Source organism: Schistocerca nitens, chromosome 1, assembly GCF_023898315.1.
Source record: "Schistocerca nitens isolate TAMUIC-IGC-003100 chromosome 1, iqSchNite1.1, whole genome shotgun sequence".
NCBI classification, from domain to species: domain Eukaryota; kingdom Metazoa; phylum Arthropoda; class Insecta; order Orthoptera; family Acrididae; genus Schistocerca; species Schistocerca nitens.
In genome coordinates this window covers 1,219,358,517-1,219,376,606 of record NC_064614.1, presented here as the reverse complement: position 1 = coordinate 1,219,376,606, position 18,090 = coordinate 1,219,358,517, and the positions used below count along the sequence as shown (strand labels likewise).

General features: G+C 41.4%; 1 protein-coding gene across 1 annotated transcript in view; it reads right to left on the bottom strand.

Annotated features, from left to right (window-relative positions):
• LOC126201425 (GTP-binding protein 1) overlaps positions 1–18,090 on the bottom strand; it is a 136,507-nt gene that overhangs the window by 75,824 nt on the left and 42,593 nt on the right. The window lies entirely within an intron of this gene.

The window sequence follows — 18,090 nt, the reverse complement described above, 5'->3', positions numbered from 1 at the left end:
CGGAGGACAAAACACAGTTCCGACCCGGCGTTTCTTCAAAATGCGGGCGATTTTCCCCGAGAGTGCACCTGTATATGGAATAAACGCAGTGCCTACCTCCTCCCTCATGATTTCATCCATCTCCACAGGTTGTGCTGTAGTGGTTGGGCAGAGAGCACGTTGAATATGCCACTCTGAGTACCCATTTTTTTGAAATACAGTCTCAGATGTTACAATTCCTGGGGTAGACTCTCTGCGTCAGAGATAGTGCACGCCCTATGTACTAGAGTTTTAAGTACCCCATTCCTCTCTGAAGGGTGGTGGCAGCTGTCTGCGTGCAAATACAGATCAGTGTGCGTTGTTTCCGATACACCCCATGACCTAGGGTGCCGTCAGCCCTTCTCTTGACCAAGACGTCAAGGAAAGGTAATTTACCCTCCGTTTCAGTCTCCATAGTGAATTTGATGTTGGGGTGTATGGAGTTTAGATGTGTAAGGCAGTCAAGGAGTTTATCCATACCATGTGGCCAGATGATGAACGTGTCGTCCACGTAACGGAAAAAGCAAGTAGGTTTTCATTCGGATGACGACAGGGCTTCCTCCTCGAAGTTCTCCATGAACAAATTCGCTACCACCGGTGAGAGTGGGCTACCCATGGCGACTCCCTCTGTTTGTTCGTAGTATTCTCCGTTAAAAAGAAAATACGTGGAAGTCAGGACATGCCTAAAAAGTTCAGTGGTCTTCTCGTCAAACTTCTGACTGATCAATTCTAGTGACTCTCGCAGGGGTATCCTCGTAAACAAGGAAACAACGTCAAAACTCACCATGGTATCTGACTCATCCAACCTGAAGCTATCAAGGCGTTTAACAAAATCCATGGAATTACGGATGTGATGAGGGCATTTACCCACACAAGGACTTAATATTCCCATCAGGTATTTGGGCAACAAATCTGTAGGTGCCCTGATGTTGCTGACAATGGGGCGTAATGGTACCCCCTCTTTGTGAACCTTCACGAGTCCATACAGTCTAGGCGGTACTGGACCTTGGGGTAACAATTTCTTAGCATCATCCTCCGGTAAATCTGCGTCCTTGAGAAGTGACCTCATGTTGTTCTCCACCTTCTTTGTAGGGTCAACACTGATCTTTCGGTAGGAATCGTCATTTAGCAGGCTCTGCATCTTATCAGTGTAGTCCTTATGGGAGACAACAACTGTAGCATTGCCTTTGTCAGCCGGTAAGACAACAATTTCAGAGCGCTCCCTCAGATCACGAATGGCCGCCCTCTCTTTACTGGTGATATTTGACTTCATTGGCTTGGATTTCGTCAATGCACGACAAGTTTCACGACTGTGGCTATAATCTTAGCAAGGCTTGGGAACCAGCGATTGGGTTAATCAAGAGTAAATCGAGCAAACGTACAGTTGTGACTACCATGGCGGACAAAGCCATCACACCGACGTCATTTCACACGCCGTCGCAATCTGTTCCACCGCGCGATCGTGGCGCAGGGCGCGGACAGCGGAGGGAGCGCACCGCGGGCAGAGAGTATTTAAATCTGCCGCCGCGGCAACCAAACCCAGTTCCCCCTGAGCAGCCATAGCGTACGGATCTCCGTGCCGGCATGTTCACAGGAGCTCAGGCCATCAGTTCACCTGATGATGGCAACATGTACGATCGCCGAAATATTGTGCCCGTTGCACACTGTAGACCGGCAGCAGACTCGTGGATATTTTGATTATCAAATACGCCGGGAGAAACTCAAGAATCACACTATATAGAATAGTTTATAACACATTAATGACCCAGTAATTTTCTTAAAATTATGCAACGAAATAATGACAATATAGAAACCTATCCTTTATTTTAGTTATAACTGGTTGTTCTACTTTATTGTGATATTACTCCATTTCTTTTAATTTCATGGCAACACAACAAAGCAAAGATGCCTTACTGTTAAATTATATATATTCACTATGTACCTACAACAAATAAAAACCCAGTATGTTGCAAAAATATGAGAGAAACATTACAGTATTTGATATACTAAACAAACTCGGTACTTATGTCCTTGCTAATTTTTGTATTATACGCATTATACTAGGATCTAAGTCATAGAATAGAATAGTATCTTTACTCACCTTTCAGTATTTATCACAGAATTGGCTTTGTCAATATTTACAGTGGAATCAAGTTTTATACAATAATCGATTACATATGCAGAAAATAACAAGCTTATTTAACCATTAAAACCTTTTCTTTATAACTTAGAAAAAACATATATTATTATAACTAAACAACGGAAAATCCAGGATGGAATGTAACAATATTGTGAAAAGGAAAGTTGCCACTCACCATATAGCGCAGATCCCGAGACACAGATAGGCACAACAAAAAGACTCACTTGACGCCAAAAATGGACCCCCCCCCCCCCACCCCATACACACACACACACTCTGCAGTGTAAAAGTGTGGTTCAGTTGCCAGCGACTGCAGTCGTGTGTGTATGTGTGTGTGTGTGTGTGTGTGTGTGTGGTTCATTTATTTATTTATTGTTCCGTGGGACCAAATTAAGGAGAAGTCTCCATGGTCATGGAACGAGTCAATACAGGAAATTACAACACGATATTAGAAACAGATAAAATGAAATATTAAAAAAAAACATATTCAGGTGACAAGTCGTAAGTTTAAATAAAGAAAATCAACAGTGTAGCACTGGAATTTGCTTAATTTTTTAGCTCTTCCAGGAGCTCCTCGACAGAATAGAAGGAGTGAGCCATGAGGAAACTCTTCAGTTTAGACTTAAAAGAGTTTGGGCTACTGCTAAGATTTTTGAGTTCTTGTAGTAGCTTATTGAAAATGGATGCAGCAGAATACTGCACTCCTTTCTGCACAAGAGTCAAGGAAGTGCATTCCACATGCAGATTGGATTTCTGCCTAGTATTAACTGAGTGAAAGCTGCTAACTCTTGAGAATAGGCTAATATTGCTAACAACAAACGACATTAAAGAAAATATATACTGTGAGGGCAATGTCAGAATTCCCAGACTACTGAATTGGGGTCGACAAGAGGTTCTCGAACTTACACCACATATAGCTCGAACAGCCCGTTTTTGAGCCAAAAATACCCTTTTTGAATCAGAAGAATTACCCCAAAAAATAATACCATACGACATAAGCGTATGAAAGTATGCGAAGTAGACTACTTTTCGTGTTGAAGTGTCACTTATTTCAGATACTGTTCTAATGGTAAATAAAGCAGCATTTAGTTTCTGAACAAGATCCTGGACATAGGCTTTCCACAACAGCTTACTATCTATCCGAACGCCTAGGAACTTGAACTGTTCCGTCTCGCTTATAATATGCCCATTCTGTCTGATCAAAATATCGGTTCTTGTTCAATTGTGAGTTAGAAACTGTAATAACTGAGTCTTACTGTGATTTAGCATCAAATTATTTTCCACAAGCCACGAACTTATTTCACGAACTACATTATTTGATACTGTTTCAATATTACACACAAGATCCTTCACAATCAAGCTGGTGTCATCAGCAAACAGAAATATTTTTCAATCACCTGTATTACTAGAAGGCATATCATTTATATAAATAAGAAACAGCAGTGGCCCCAGCACCGATCCTTGGGGAACACCCCACTTAACAGTGCCCCATTGGGACTGAACATCACTACCACTCTCAATATTGCGGAGAATTACCTTCTGCTTTCTGTTCTTAAAGTAAGAGGAGAACCAATTGTAAGCTACTCCCCTTACTCCATAATGGTCCAACTTCTGCAGTAATATTTTGTGGTCAACACAATCAAAAGCCTTCGTTAAATCAAAGAAAACACCTAGTGTTCGCAACCTTTTATTTAATCCGTCCAAAACCTCACAGAGAATATAGCATTTTCAGTTGATAAACCATTTCTAAAACCAAACTGAACATTTGACAGCAAATTATGTGAATTTAAATGCTCCAGTAACCTTGTATATACAACCTTCTCGATAACTTTAGAAAACACTGTGTGTGTGTGTGTGTGTGTGTGTGTGTGTGTGTGTGATCTATTTTTGATGAAGGCCATACTGGCTGAAAGCTTATTTGTGACAGTCTTTTTGTTGTTCCTATCTATGACTCGGCATCTCCGCTATATAGTGAGTGGCAACTTTCCTTTTCATAATATATTATTACGACAATTTTTAGGAATTCTTCAATTGAATAAAATTCATTGCATTTAGGCAAGTTTGTAATACACTCTAAATTTATTTAGTGGTACTGCACAAACTGAGTGTGGCAACTTACTGAAAAATTTTGTGCTGAAGTACTTGTAGTTATTATGGACTATAGCAAGGAAGGCAAATCAACCAAGTGGCTGTTTCTGGTACTGTGTACATGAACATCTTGTGTCACATGCTGAGAAATAACTGTTAAGAAACAAATTCAAAACATTGCATCATTTGCAAGTTATTTAGAATTGAAGTTAGCCAATCTGGTCACTGAGTATGCAAACTCAAACATTGTGTGCGCTAAGATCAGTGAAGCACAGATGTGGACTTGTGAGTTAACACTTGTTGAAATGCTCATTTTGAGTTCAAATGTGCCTTATTTGGAAGTGATAAATTTAAGCTCGGTGAGCAACAGCTAAGTTCATTCGGTTTGAGGAAACCAAATGTGGAAGAAGTTTGGCAACACTGTCTCTGGGAGACTACTTGAATTTGCATGTGCATCAACTTGATCCGTAACTTCAATGCTAAATAAACTCAGTAATGGTACAACATATCAATTTTTTTAAACTATTTTTTCCAATAACCTCCCCTGCAACACCCTTACAAGCTTTTTAGCCTGTTTCTGATCACACTGTATAAACAGAGGCTAAGCACCTTTATAATGCCGACTCATTTTGCTTTCTTCTGACATCTGAAAATACATTTAGGTCCTGTGGAATTACCCAAAGGAATGTTCCATACTGCAGATGGAAACAGAAGAGAGCGAAGTATGACTGGAGTAACAACTGTCTGCTCACACTATTTCTTAACTTATACAATAAAAGAAGTACATGGGCTAGTTTACTGCACAGATATTTGATGTGTCACAAGAGAGTTTCTGGTCTAAGATCAGTTTCACTGTTTTATTTTAAATTTTAGTTACCTCAAGATTAAAAATTATTTCTCCTGTTTTTGTCTGGTTTATGCATAGCTGATTGGCATGACATCAGTGACCAGCCATTTACATAATTTATCTGTTGTTATCTGGTGCACTTAGTAAATTCTCTCCAGCGGTTACTAGCATCGTATCGTCAGCATACAGTATATTCTTGCAGAGTACATAATTCAGAAAGTCATTAATATAGACAATGAACAGGAAAGGTCCAAGAGTAGAGTCTTGGAGGTACTCCTCTTTTAACTGGGAGTAATGCAGATTCCTGCTTATTTGCATATACAAGCTGCAACCTACTGCTTAAATAAGATTTGAATAAACTGGCTGATTTACCCTCAGTATCACAGTATTTTAACATTTTGATGATTACGTCATGCAACACTGAGTCAAGTGGTTTGCTTAAATCAATAGTGAGAGAAGTGACACTTTGACTTCCTGTGCTTTATGATGAAACTAGTTGCAACCTACAATGTAACCCACGGATAAACAGTCAGCTGTAAGAAAATGTTAATGCTGAAACTCGCTACCCACATATATGCGCTATCACAAAAGTTCTCTTGGAGGTACTGCGACATCAGCTACTTGCGGTCCAGCAAAATGGTTGCAGAAAACTGGTCCCTCAAAATTCATTCATTTACTTGAGCAAAAATTTGTACGTGATTGAGTAGCAAAGTACAAAATGTGCCAAGAAAGGGAGCAAATAACTGCATGACCATCTGCGAAATGTCTAGCACGGAAAATATCGTAATTATCTTAGTATGTATGGAGAGCCAGGATCTACTGCAATAAGTCTCGGCAAACAACATTCCAAGACTTCTTGTCTTCCTTGAATATGTACAGATCTTGAGCTATCAATACATGTGAGCAGCCAATGTAGAGCTGTCCGTGCCAGAAACATGGGGTGCCCAGATGAATACCGGCCACTTTTAAAGATTGTCCCTGACTCTTATTTATAGGGATCAAAATGGCTACTATCATTGGGAACTTCAGGTGTTTAAACTGGAATGGCAAGCTTGTTGGGATAATGGGAATTCATAGTATTAATACTCTCTCTCCCCTGGCTACGCTGGTGATGATAGAGGCCTGTACGATATGTCTTCTCAGGTCCGTGACACATAACTTGGTGCCACTGCACAATTATGGTGCATCCAGGTTATGCATCAATAACACATGCACACCCACCTTTAGCTCCAACTTGTGGGATGGCATCCTCGACAGCTCTAATGAGTTTTGAAATTCTACAAGATATGAAGTTGCATCATCTCTTGTCATCACTGTATCAATTGATGTGTAGGTGGTCACCTCACCATGTACCTGAGCATTAATTTTTTTATTGATGTTTCCCACCAATTCATTCTTAGGCGGCAAGATAACTCTTTCACATAACCACTCCTCATTGTTCAAGTTTTCATCTAAGCTTGGAAAACCTTGTTAATTAGATTATCTTCTGACTAAAGCAACAGAAATCAATGTTGAGGATGCATTGAACGGTCCAGATAGTCAAGAACGGTTTAGTGCTATATACGATGAAGTCAAGTCGCTAGTCAAGAATGAAACCTGGGACATCATGGACAGACAAGCAAACAGAAAAATAATTGACTGCAGAACTGTCTTAAGAAACACAAACGGCAGTGATGGATCCTTGCTACAAAGAAAGGCCAGAATAGTTGCATGAGGATTCAACCAAAGACCTGGAGTTGACTTTGTGGAAACATTCCCTCCAGTTGCAAGAATCGAATCATTCAGACTCCTCATGGCTCTGGCAGTGAAGGTTAACTTGTTGTCTCACAGCTGGATATCACTACTGCATTCCTCAAAGGTGAAGTTGATACTGAAATCTTCATGGAACAGCCGGACTCATTAGCCAAGTTCTTACAGAAGATGAGAGATGTAGAGGAGGACCATCACATAGCCAAAAAGGCAGATTATATGCTCCAGAGGGTAAAGATAAAAGCAGGATGGGCAAAGGTGAGCACTGTTAATGCAATGTCTCCATGAGAAAAATTGGTCATAACTAGTGGTAATGGTGAAACCATTGTCATCCCATCTGTCACGTAGAAATATAGGCACCATTAATTTTGTTAAATATTTGACCAGTTCATATGTTGGAGAGAGAGTTCTGTATTTCACGCACACCAGCTGTCAGTAGCACCATGAATTTATGAAGGTGTTCACTGTTTATTAGCAGACTGCCAACATATTCAAAAGTTGACTGGTTTGTCTTCTGTATGTATTTTATTTATTAATCCTGGCAAGGTAATGACCATCAGGCCCACTTCTACATTTAACAAGGAATTCTACAAATTTTCAATTTGTTCCTAATATCACATGTTATTGGAAGACCATGAACCATGGACCTTTCCGTTGGTGGGGAGGCTTGCGTGCCTCAGCGATACAGATGGCCGTACCGTAGGTGCAACCACAACGGAGGGGTACCTGTTGAGAGGCCAGACAGACATGTGGTTCCTGAAGAGGGGCAGCAGCCATTTCAGTAGTTGCAGGGGCAACAGTCTGGATGATTGACTGATCTAGCCTTGTAACATTAACCAAAACGGCCTTGCTGTGCTGGTACTGCGAACGGCTGAAAGCAAGGGGAAACTACAGCCGTAATTTTTCCCGAGGACGTGCAGCTTTACTGTATGATTAAATGATGATGGCGTCCTCTTGGATAAAATATTCCGGAGGTAAAATAGTCCCCCATTCGGGTCTCCGGGCGGGGACTAATCAAGAGGATGTCGTTATCAGGAGAAAGAAAACTGGCGTTCTACGGATCAGAGCGTGGAATGTCAGATCCCTTAATCGGGCAGGTAGGTTAGAAAATTTAAAAACGGAAATGGATAGGTTAAAGTTAGATATAGTGGGAATTAGTGAAGTTCGGTGGCAGGAGGAACAAGACTTTTGGTCAGGTGATTACAGGGTTATAAATACAAAATCAAATAGGGGTAATGCAGGAGTAGGTTTAATAATGAATAAAAAAATAGGAGTGCGGGTTAGCTGCTACAAACAGCATAGTGAACGCATTATTGTGGCCAAGATAGACACAAAGCCCATGCCTACTACAGTAGTACAAGTTTATATGCCAACTAGCTCTGCAGATGATGAAGAAATTGAGGAAATGTATGATGAGATAAAAGAAATTATTCAGGTAGTGAAGGGAGACGAAAATTTAGTAGTCATGGGTGACAGGAATTCGTCAGTAGAGAGAGAGAGAAGGAAACATAGTAGGTGAATATGGATTGGGGGGAAGAAATGAAAGAGGAAGCCACCTGGTCGAATTTTGCACAGAGCATAACTTAATCATAGCTAATACTTGGTTCAAGAATCATAAAAGAAGGTTGTATACCTGGAAGAATCCTGTAGATACTAAAAGGTATCAGATAGAATATATAATGGTAAGACAGAGATTTAGAAACCAGGTTTTAAATTGTAAGACATTTCCAGGGGCAGATGTGGATTCTGACCACAATCTATTAGTTATGAACTGCAGACTGAAAATGAAGAAACTGCAAAAAGGTGGGAATTTAAGGAGATGGGACCTGGATAATCTGAAAGAACCAGAGGTTGTACAGAGTTTCAGGGAGAGCATAAGGGAACAATTGACAGGAATGGGGGAAAGAAATACAGTAGAAGAAGAATGTGTAGCTCTGAGGGATGAAGTAGTGAAGGCAGCAGACGATCAAGTAGGTAAAAAGACGAGGGCTAATAGAAATCCTTGGGTAACAGAAGAAATACTGAATTTAATTGATGAAAGGAGAAAATATAAAAATGCAGTAAATGAAGCAGGGAAAAAGGAATACAAACGTCTCAAAAATGAGATCGACAGGAAGTGCAAAATGGCTAAGCAGGGATGGCTAGAGGACAAATGTTAGGATGTAGAGGCTTGTCTCACTAGGGGTAAGATAGATACTGCCTACAGGAAAATTAAAGAGACCTTTGGAGAGAAGAGAACCACTTGTATGAATATCAAGAGCTCAGATGGAAACCCAGTTCTAACCAAAGAAGGGAAAGCAGAAAGGTGAAATGAGTATATAGAGGATCTATACAAAGGCGATGTACAAGGACAATATTATGGAAATGGAAGAGGATGTAGATGAAGACGAAATGGGAGATAAGATACTGCGTGAAGAGTTTGACAGAGCACTGAAAGACCTGAGTCGAAACAAGGCCCCGGGAGTAGACAACATTCCATTAGAACTACTGATGGCCTTGGGAGAGCCAGTCATCACAAAACTCTACCATCTGGTGAGCAAGATGTATGAGACAGGCGAAATACCATCAGACTTCAAGAAGAATATAATAATTCCAATCCCAAAGAAAGCAGGTGTTGACAGATGTGAAAATTACCGAACTATCAGTTTAATAAGTCACAGCTGCAAAATACTAACGCGAATTCTTTACAGACGAATGGAAAAACTGGTAGAAGCGGACCTCGGGGAAGATCAGTTTGGATTCCATAGAAATGTTGGAACACGTGAGGCAATACTAACCTTACGACTTATCTTAGAAGAAAGATTAAGGAAAGGCAAACCTACGTTTCTAGCATTTGTAGACTTAAAGAAAGCTTTTGACAATGTTAACTGGAATACTATCTTTCAAATTCTGAAGGTGGCAGGGGTAAAATACAGGGAGCGAAAGGCTATTTACAATTTGTACAGAAAGCAGATGGCAGTTATAAGAGTCGAGGGGCATGAAAGGGAAGCAGTGGTTGGGAAGGGAGTGAGACAGGGTTGTAGCCTCTCCCCGATGCTATTCAATCTGTATATTGAGCAAGCAGTAAAGGAAACAAAAGAAAAATTCGGAGTAGGTATTAAAATTCATGGAGAAGAAGTAAAAACTTTGAGGTTCGCCGATGACATTGTAATTCTGTCATGAGACAGCAAAGGACTTGGAAGAGCTGTTGAACGGAATGGACAGTGTCTTGAAAGGAGGATATAAGATGAACATCAAGAAAATCAAAACGAGGATAATGGAATGTGGTCGAATTTAATCTGGTGATGCTGAGGGAATTAGATTAGGAAATGAGACACTTAAAGTAGTAAAGGAGTTTTGCTATTTGGGGAGCAAAATAACTGATGATGGTCGAAGTAGAGAAGATATAAAATGTAGACTGGCAATGGCAAGGAAAGCGTTTCCGAAGAAGAGAAATTTGCTAACATCGCGTATAGATTTAAGTGTCAGGAAGTCGTTTCTGAAAGTATTTGTATGGAGTGTAGTCATGTATGGAAGTGAAACATGGACGATAAATCGTTTGGACAAGTAGGAATAGAAGCTTTCGAAATGTCGTGCTACAGATGAACGCTGAAGATTAGATGGGTAGATCACATAACTAATGAGGAGGTATTGAATAGAATTGGGGAGAAGAGGAGTTTGTGGCACAACTTGACAAGAAGAAGGGTCCGGTTGGCAGGACATGTTCTGAGTCATCAAGGGATTACAAACTTAGCATTGGAGGGCAGCGTGGAGGGTAAAAATCGTAGAGGGAGACCAAGAGATGAATACACTAAGCAGATTCAGAAGGATGTAGGTTGCAGTAGGTACTGGGAGATGAAGAAGCTTGCACAGGATAGAGTAGCATGGAGATCTGCATCAAACCAGTCTCAGGACTGAAGACCACAACAACAACATGCTCCAGAAGTTAAAATCTGGTGATAAAGTGTGCAAGCTTATGATAGCCATCTATGGATTGCGCCAAGCTGGCAGACAGTGGCATGCCAAATTAAATGCCACATTGATGTCAATCGGATTGCAGCCCACTAGTGCAGATCCTTGTGTATATGTGGACAGTATGGGAAATTCCCAAGTCTTCCTGCTCACTTATGTTGACGACATCGTAATTGCGTCATCAGACCCGGAAAGGACAAGGCAGATCCAGGACAAGTTATCTGCCAGATTCGACGTCAAGTATCTTGGTCTTGTGAAATGCTACCTGGGCATTGACATAAATCAGTCTGTTGACAAACTCACGCTGTGTCAAAGTGGCTACATCAGAGAAGTTTTACACCAATTCCGAATGGGTGACTGCAAGCCCGTAAGAACCCCATTGGCGACCGGGATCAAACTGAATGTTGCAGCTACAAGTACAGTGAATGGGACTCAGTATCCATTCGGGGAACTGCTCGGAGTGTTGATGTACATCGCCATTGGCACTCGCCCTAATATATGCCATGCAGTCAACAAGCTTAGCCAATACAACAGCCATAATCTTGTTCACTGGTAGGCAGCTAAACAAATCCTTACATACCTCAAGGGAACAACTGATAAGAAACTAACCTACATAAAGGATAAAGAGGGAATATTCGGTTTTGCAGATGCTGACTGGGGAAATTCTAATGCTGACAGGAAGTCGTATACTGGTTACAAATTCATCTTGTGCAAGTCAGCAATCTCATGGTGTTTGTGCAAGCAGAGGACCGTCGCTCTCTTATCAACTGAGCCTGAGTATATGAGTATCTCCGAAGCAGCAAAGGAGGCGATTCACCTATCAACCTTTGTGAAGGAGCTGCATTTAGTGGAGCTATCAAACATTGTACTGTTCAATGACAACCAGTCAGCTGGAAAATTAGCAAATAATCCAGTTTTCCACTCAACGACAAAACATATTCACATAAAGTACCACTTCATTCGCCAGGCCCTGCAAGATTATCCACTGAAACTGGAATATCGGTCAACAGAAGATATGGTAGCAGACATGCTGACGAAGGCCCTTCCTGCGCCGAAGCATGAGATGTGTGTTGTTAGACTCGGACTGCAAACCTAGAACCACAAACTTAAGCAATCAAGTTCAACGATTTACACCTGTGTGTAAAAATTGAGGGGGCGTGTTGAGATTCAAATTTTACTGCCACATAATATTGTTGGCATCCACAGATGTTGTTATGTACACAGTTGTCCTGGCAGTGTGTGGTCTCTGTCTGTGTGTGTTCCTTGTTCAGTGTGTGGTCCTTTATGAATAAAGTTGTTCGTTAAACATGTGTCTTTGCTGTAATTTCAAGTCCTAATCCTAACATCTACATCTACATCTACATGCTTACTCTGCAATTCACATTTAAGTGTCTGAAAGACAGTTCATCGAACCATTTTCATACTACTTCTCTACCATTCCTCTGTCAAATGGCGCGTGGGAAAAAGGAACACCTGAATCATTCTGTTCGAGCTCTGATTTCTCTTATTTTATTATGATGATTATTTCTCTCTACGTAGCTGGGTGTCAACAAAATATTTTCACATTCAAAAGAGAAAGTTGGTGACTGAAATTTCATAAATAGATCTCGCCACAAAGCTTACACTACACTCGTTCGCCCTCTGTTAGAATATTGCTCCGCGGTGTGGGATCCTTACCAGGTGGGATTGACTTAGGACATCGAAAGGGTGCAAAAAAGGGCAGCTCGTTTTGTAATATCACGTAATAGGGGAGAGAGTGTGGCAGATATGATACGCGAGTTGGGATGGAAGTCATTAAAGCAAAGACGTTTTTCGTCACTGCGAGATCTATTTACAAAATTTCAGTCACCAAATTTCTCTTCCGAATGCGAAAATATTTTGTTGAGCCCAACCTACATAGGTAGGAATGATCATCAAAATAAAATAAGAGAAATTAGGGCTCGAACAGAAAGGTTTAGGTGTTCGTTTTTCCCGCGCGCTGTTCAGGAGTGGAATGGTAGAGAGATAGTGTGATTGTGGTTCGATGAACCCTCTGCCAAGCACTTAAATGTGAATTGCAGAGTAGTCATGTAGATGTAGATGTAGAAAGCTGCCTTTGCTTCAGTGACTGCCACCCCAAGTCCTGTATCATATCAGTGACACTCTCACCCCTATTGCGCAATAACACAAAACGAGCTGCACTTCTTTGCACTTTTTCGATGTCCTCCATCAATCCTAACTAGTAAGGATCCCATACTATACTGCAATATTCCAGCAGAGGATGGACAAGTGTAATGTAGGCTGTCTCTTTAGTGGGTTTCGAATTGACAGCCCTTAGATTTGTGTGATTTATCGTATACCCAAAATTTATCGGATTTCTTTTAGCATCCATGTGGATGACCTCACACTTTTCTTTGTTTAGTGCCAATTGCCACTTTTCACATCATATAGAAATTCTCTCTAGATAATTTGGTAATTGGAATTGATCATCTGCTGATTTTACTAGATGGTAAATTACAGTGTCATCTGCAAACAATCTAAGGGGGCTGCTCAGATTATCACCCAGATCATTTATGTAAATCAGGAACAGCAGAGGACCTATGACACTACCTTGTGGAACGTCAGATATCACTTCTGTTCAACTCGATGATTTACTGTCTGTCACTATGAACTGTGACCTCTCTGAGAGGAAATCACGAATCCAGTCACACAACTGAGACAATCCTCCAGATGAACGCAATTTGATTAATAGTTGCTTGTGAGGAATGGTATCAAAAGCCTTCTGGAAATCTAGGAATATGGAATCAATCTGAGATCCTTTGTTGACAGCACTCATTACTTCATGAGAATAAAGAGCTAGCTGTGTTGCATAATAACGGTATTTTCTGAATCCGTGTTGGTTATGTATCAATAAGTCATTTTCTTCAAGGCGATCCATAATGTTCAAGTACAGCATATGCTCCAAAATTCCTATTCCAAATTGAGGTCAGTGATATGGGTCTGTAATTCAATGGGTTACTTCTATTTCCTTTCTTGAATATTTGTGTGACCTGTGCTACTTTCCAGTCTTCAAGAACAGACCTTTCGCCAAGTGAGCGGTTGTGTATGATTGCTAAGAAAGGCACTACTGTGTCTGTATACTCTGAAAGGAACCCGATTGGTATACCATCTGGACCAGAAGACTTTCCTTTCTTAAGTGATTTAAGTTGTTTCGCAACACCTAAGATATCTACTTTTATGCCACTCATGCTAACAGCTGTTCTGGTTTCGAAATGAAGGAATTACAGAAAACTGTATTTAGTAACTCTGCTTTAGTGGCACCATCATTGGTAACATTTCCATCACTATCACGCAGTTATGGTATAAGTTGTCAGCTCTAAATTTTCTACGTGTACCTGCAGTGGTGATGATTTGAGGCATGTGTTCGCCTCATCTGCCATAGAGCCTCGTTAGATGACTGGCAGCACCTGTCAGAAGTGGCCTGCGAACAAGACAATGACTCCACCCATCAACATTCAGTCATTGCAGATGTCTTTCAAGCTTCAGCCGAGCACCTCAATCGCAAGCTTGTGTGATATCCAGCATTCACCCCATGCAATCAAGAGTGGCATGACCACTGCTCTTGCTGACATTGCAAGTGAATGTTTCCTCATTTGCAAGGTTCACAGGAAGCTTGAACACTGAATGGGCAGTTCTTCCTCTACTGCAAGGTTGTGGCTATCCCAGAGGACGCAATAAATAGCACAACATTCCTGTCCTTGAGCAACTGGGCCAGCTGCAAATTCAACAGAAATGTCTTGCCATTGCCCCCAGGTGTGCACAAGAAATGAACTCATCCGATCTCCACATTATTCAAAATTTTATTGAAAATGTGCCTTTGCTCTGGTAATAGTAGGGGATTAGCTTGGGCAACTTGGGCCTCCAAGGCTGCTGTGTCATAACTATGAGTTCCCTGACCAAATCAGTGGACAGCCCTCCTGCCCATTGTAGTGTAGGCATGCTGAAATCAGAAAGCTGTTTTCCCACCACCAAGAAAACTTTGTTCTCAATAAGCTTCAGCACTTCATTAAAATATGTCAAAACTGGACTGTGCTGAACCTTGGTAATAATGCTTCATTTCTTCGGATAATGTTTTATATTTATTCCACAATGTATTCGGGTTCAAGAGTCGACAGGTGTTCAACATGATAGCAAAGAGCTCTCTCAACTTCGCTGGTGACCGGCACAAGATGGCGTCCTCCATTGTAGCGTCATCTTCCAAAACTCCCATCGCCTCACATGCTTCCTCAAACATGGCTTTTCCATCTCCGTCAACTGTTTTCAGGGTCTGAAAACTGATGGGGGCCGGATGCGGGTCAGAAGCAACTATACACAATAACACTCAACGTGTATTACAGGTGTGGTGTAAATTCTACCCAGGGCCTCAGACACCTTCACAGCTTGCCAGCCCTCAACCAGGGTGTCCTGCACATGTCTTTTCCATTCTTTCTGTGACACTTTCCATGTGTGACATTTTGGCACATAGACATACAGTAAAGTTCTGCCAAAGTCGTCCATCTGGCATACATGGAAAAATGTGGTGAGGGTAGTAGTGGGCAGTGTCGCTATTCAATTGTGCAAACTGCCTCCATGAAGCACGCACACTTACTGTTGGGAAGGTGCGCCACTAGATGTGTCATGTCGGGTGCTTCTCGTGAAACAGCAAGCCCGATATCCACCATGTAGCTTTGTTGCCGTTCACAAATCGATCTGCTCTAAACATCCGCACATCGTCTCTTGGATCAATATTAGCACAGTCCTGCTGTTGCACAATAAATATTGCCTGGTCATTGCCTCTGTTTATGTATTTGCAAATATATTTAATTGCCTTAACCAAGTTACAAATCTCTACATTAATGTGAGCAATAAATATAATGGAAAGGCGTGGTGAGCACGGAATGATGCAGCTGTTGTCCAGTACAACTTCTTGTGCCATACCTCTCACTTTCATTGTGACTGTACATCCCTTGTTCTTGTACACTCAAGGTCTGTACAATGGATATACATTGTCGTTCGCCGTCCGCGGTGGTCTAGGGGTTCTAAGCGCTCAGTCCGGAACCGCGTGACTGCTGCGGTCGCAGGTTCAAATCCTGCCTTGGGCATAGATGTGTGTGATGTCCTTAGGTTAGTTAGTTTTAATTAGTTCTAAGTTCTAGGGGACTGATGATCACAGATGTTAAGTCCCATAGTGCTCAGAGCCATTTGAACCATACATTGTCGTTCATTTGGGTCTCCCTTAAAAGTGGCCCAGGATACTTTTTGGTGAATTTCTTGTCCTTCATGGCTGGCGGCACAGGTTTCAATGCTCTGCAAGGACCGTGGAGTATAGGCTCTTAGTGACTGTGTCCTATAGCTTTTTGTCCACATTGGGGTCAGGCAACTCTGGTAATGTCACATCATACATTTATTTCAGCCACAATTTCTGCTTTAACCAAGAAGCAAGTGCACATGGAGCAAGCCATGCTTTTGCCACTCAATGGAATACATGAAGCACTGTTGTATCACCAAAATCTTGCCCTGTCACCAGCTTCTGCACTTTAATCCCTTCCTGGCCATTCCAAAACAGGGCATCACAATAGTGGTGCATATCAATGATCCTGGTGACAGAGTCATCGTGCTCATGATCCTGCTGGTGGAGTTGTCATGCTTGCGCAGGACAATGTTCCCAGGGCAGTTGGGTTATCATCCGTGACCACAGCTGTGACATTGGTCACGGCCATTGTGCTGTAGCAGCATGTGTGCTGCCCGCTTGGCACATTATCTACATGGATCACCAACGTGCAGGTCTCATCAGGCATGTTCTCCAGAGCTGTACCAATACATTGTGATTTTGCAGAACTTTCTGAATTTTCAGTACAGTCACCTGTTCAACTCCCTGAATAATTTGACACAGCGTTTCAGTCTCCTGCTTGTCATCCCCATAAAATAAACTAGCAAAAATTGTGCTTCACCATTGGACAGAGGGAAAAGCGACCCGATTTTATGGTGCTCTTGCCCCTGCACTGTAAAAGTAAATGAAAAAACAGGCATAATGAGAATTCTATTGACCTCAAAGGCGCTCATGTGAAAACATGAATTATATTTTTTGTACAGTGCCTCATCAGTCTATCCAGAAAATAATTCCTTTAAAGGATCCACCAGCTCTTCTAATGTAGGAACAGATACCTTGCCCCCAGAGCAACACATTCCCACTGTTTCCTACTTCCATTTCAAGGACCCACAAAATCTGCACGCCTTGTTCATACTGTCAATTTTGATGAGCCTGTGGTCACATGGTCACTGTAATCCAATGTTGGATTATGGTCAAATAATCCCCCCCCCCCTTCAAAACCCCAGGTATTCATTGCAAATATTTGCCGATGTTCAACTTGTCACTGAGCAACAGTGTGTCAGTGTGAAGCTGCTTCTTTGACTGTTTCAGTGGCACACACAGATGTTATGCATGCTGCATTCACCTGACGCCAAGAAGCCCCATTTTCAGTGGTCTCCGAAACATGCTGAGATGCAATGCATTTAGTATTCTGCTGATGTCAAGCATAAGTCTGCTCAGGAGTTTCAGCCACTCATGCACTTGCCTGATGCTTAACTTCCATGTATGACATTTTAGTCATATTATCCATCACATGGGAACAGTAGTCATGCTGGCCATCCCATGGGAACAGTTGTTTGCTTCAGAATAAAAGACAGCCTGTGTGTTAATTCAGGGTTTAGATTATCTACATTCCAAAGTTCCTCTAAAACCATATACCTGCTTCAACATGAATGGGTAGCAAACATACTAACTCTATAGAGAAGGAAAATAAGCAATTTTTTGATTCAGTGCATCACAAACTTTATACATTTGCTTGTGAAGCAATGTCATGAGCCCTCATGTGTGTGCCTGTTACCAGCAGATAAGCTTGCATATCATAATCCTGCCCCAATAAAGTTCTAGGAACCTTTGCATGTAAAAGATGTCTCTTTGTTTGTCACACAGCATTTACATAACGCGATCATTGTGAGCCTTCAAGGCGACTTCATAGATGCCCAGGAGTTTCTGACACAATCGTAATATAAAAAGGAAATATTAGTGGGAAGCAATGTTGTAATTGTACCAATTTCTAATAAGAAAGTCCCAGAACCTTTTCCAAACATATGAAATAAGGAAAAAAGATTGCAGCAGGGTGTGAACCTGGGTATTACATAATTCAGTTTGGCAACATGACATCTCTGACAGCGTGGTTACGCAAAACATTCTAATGTTGCTATTTCATATGATGTAATAGCAGCTTGTTAAGAT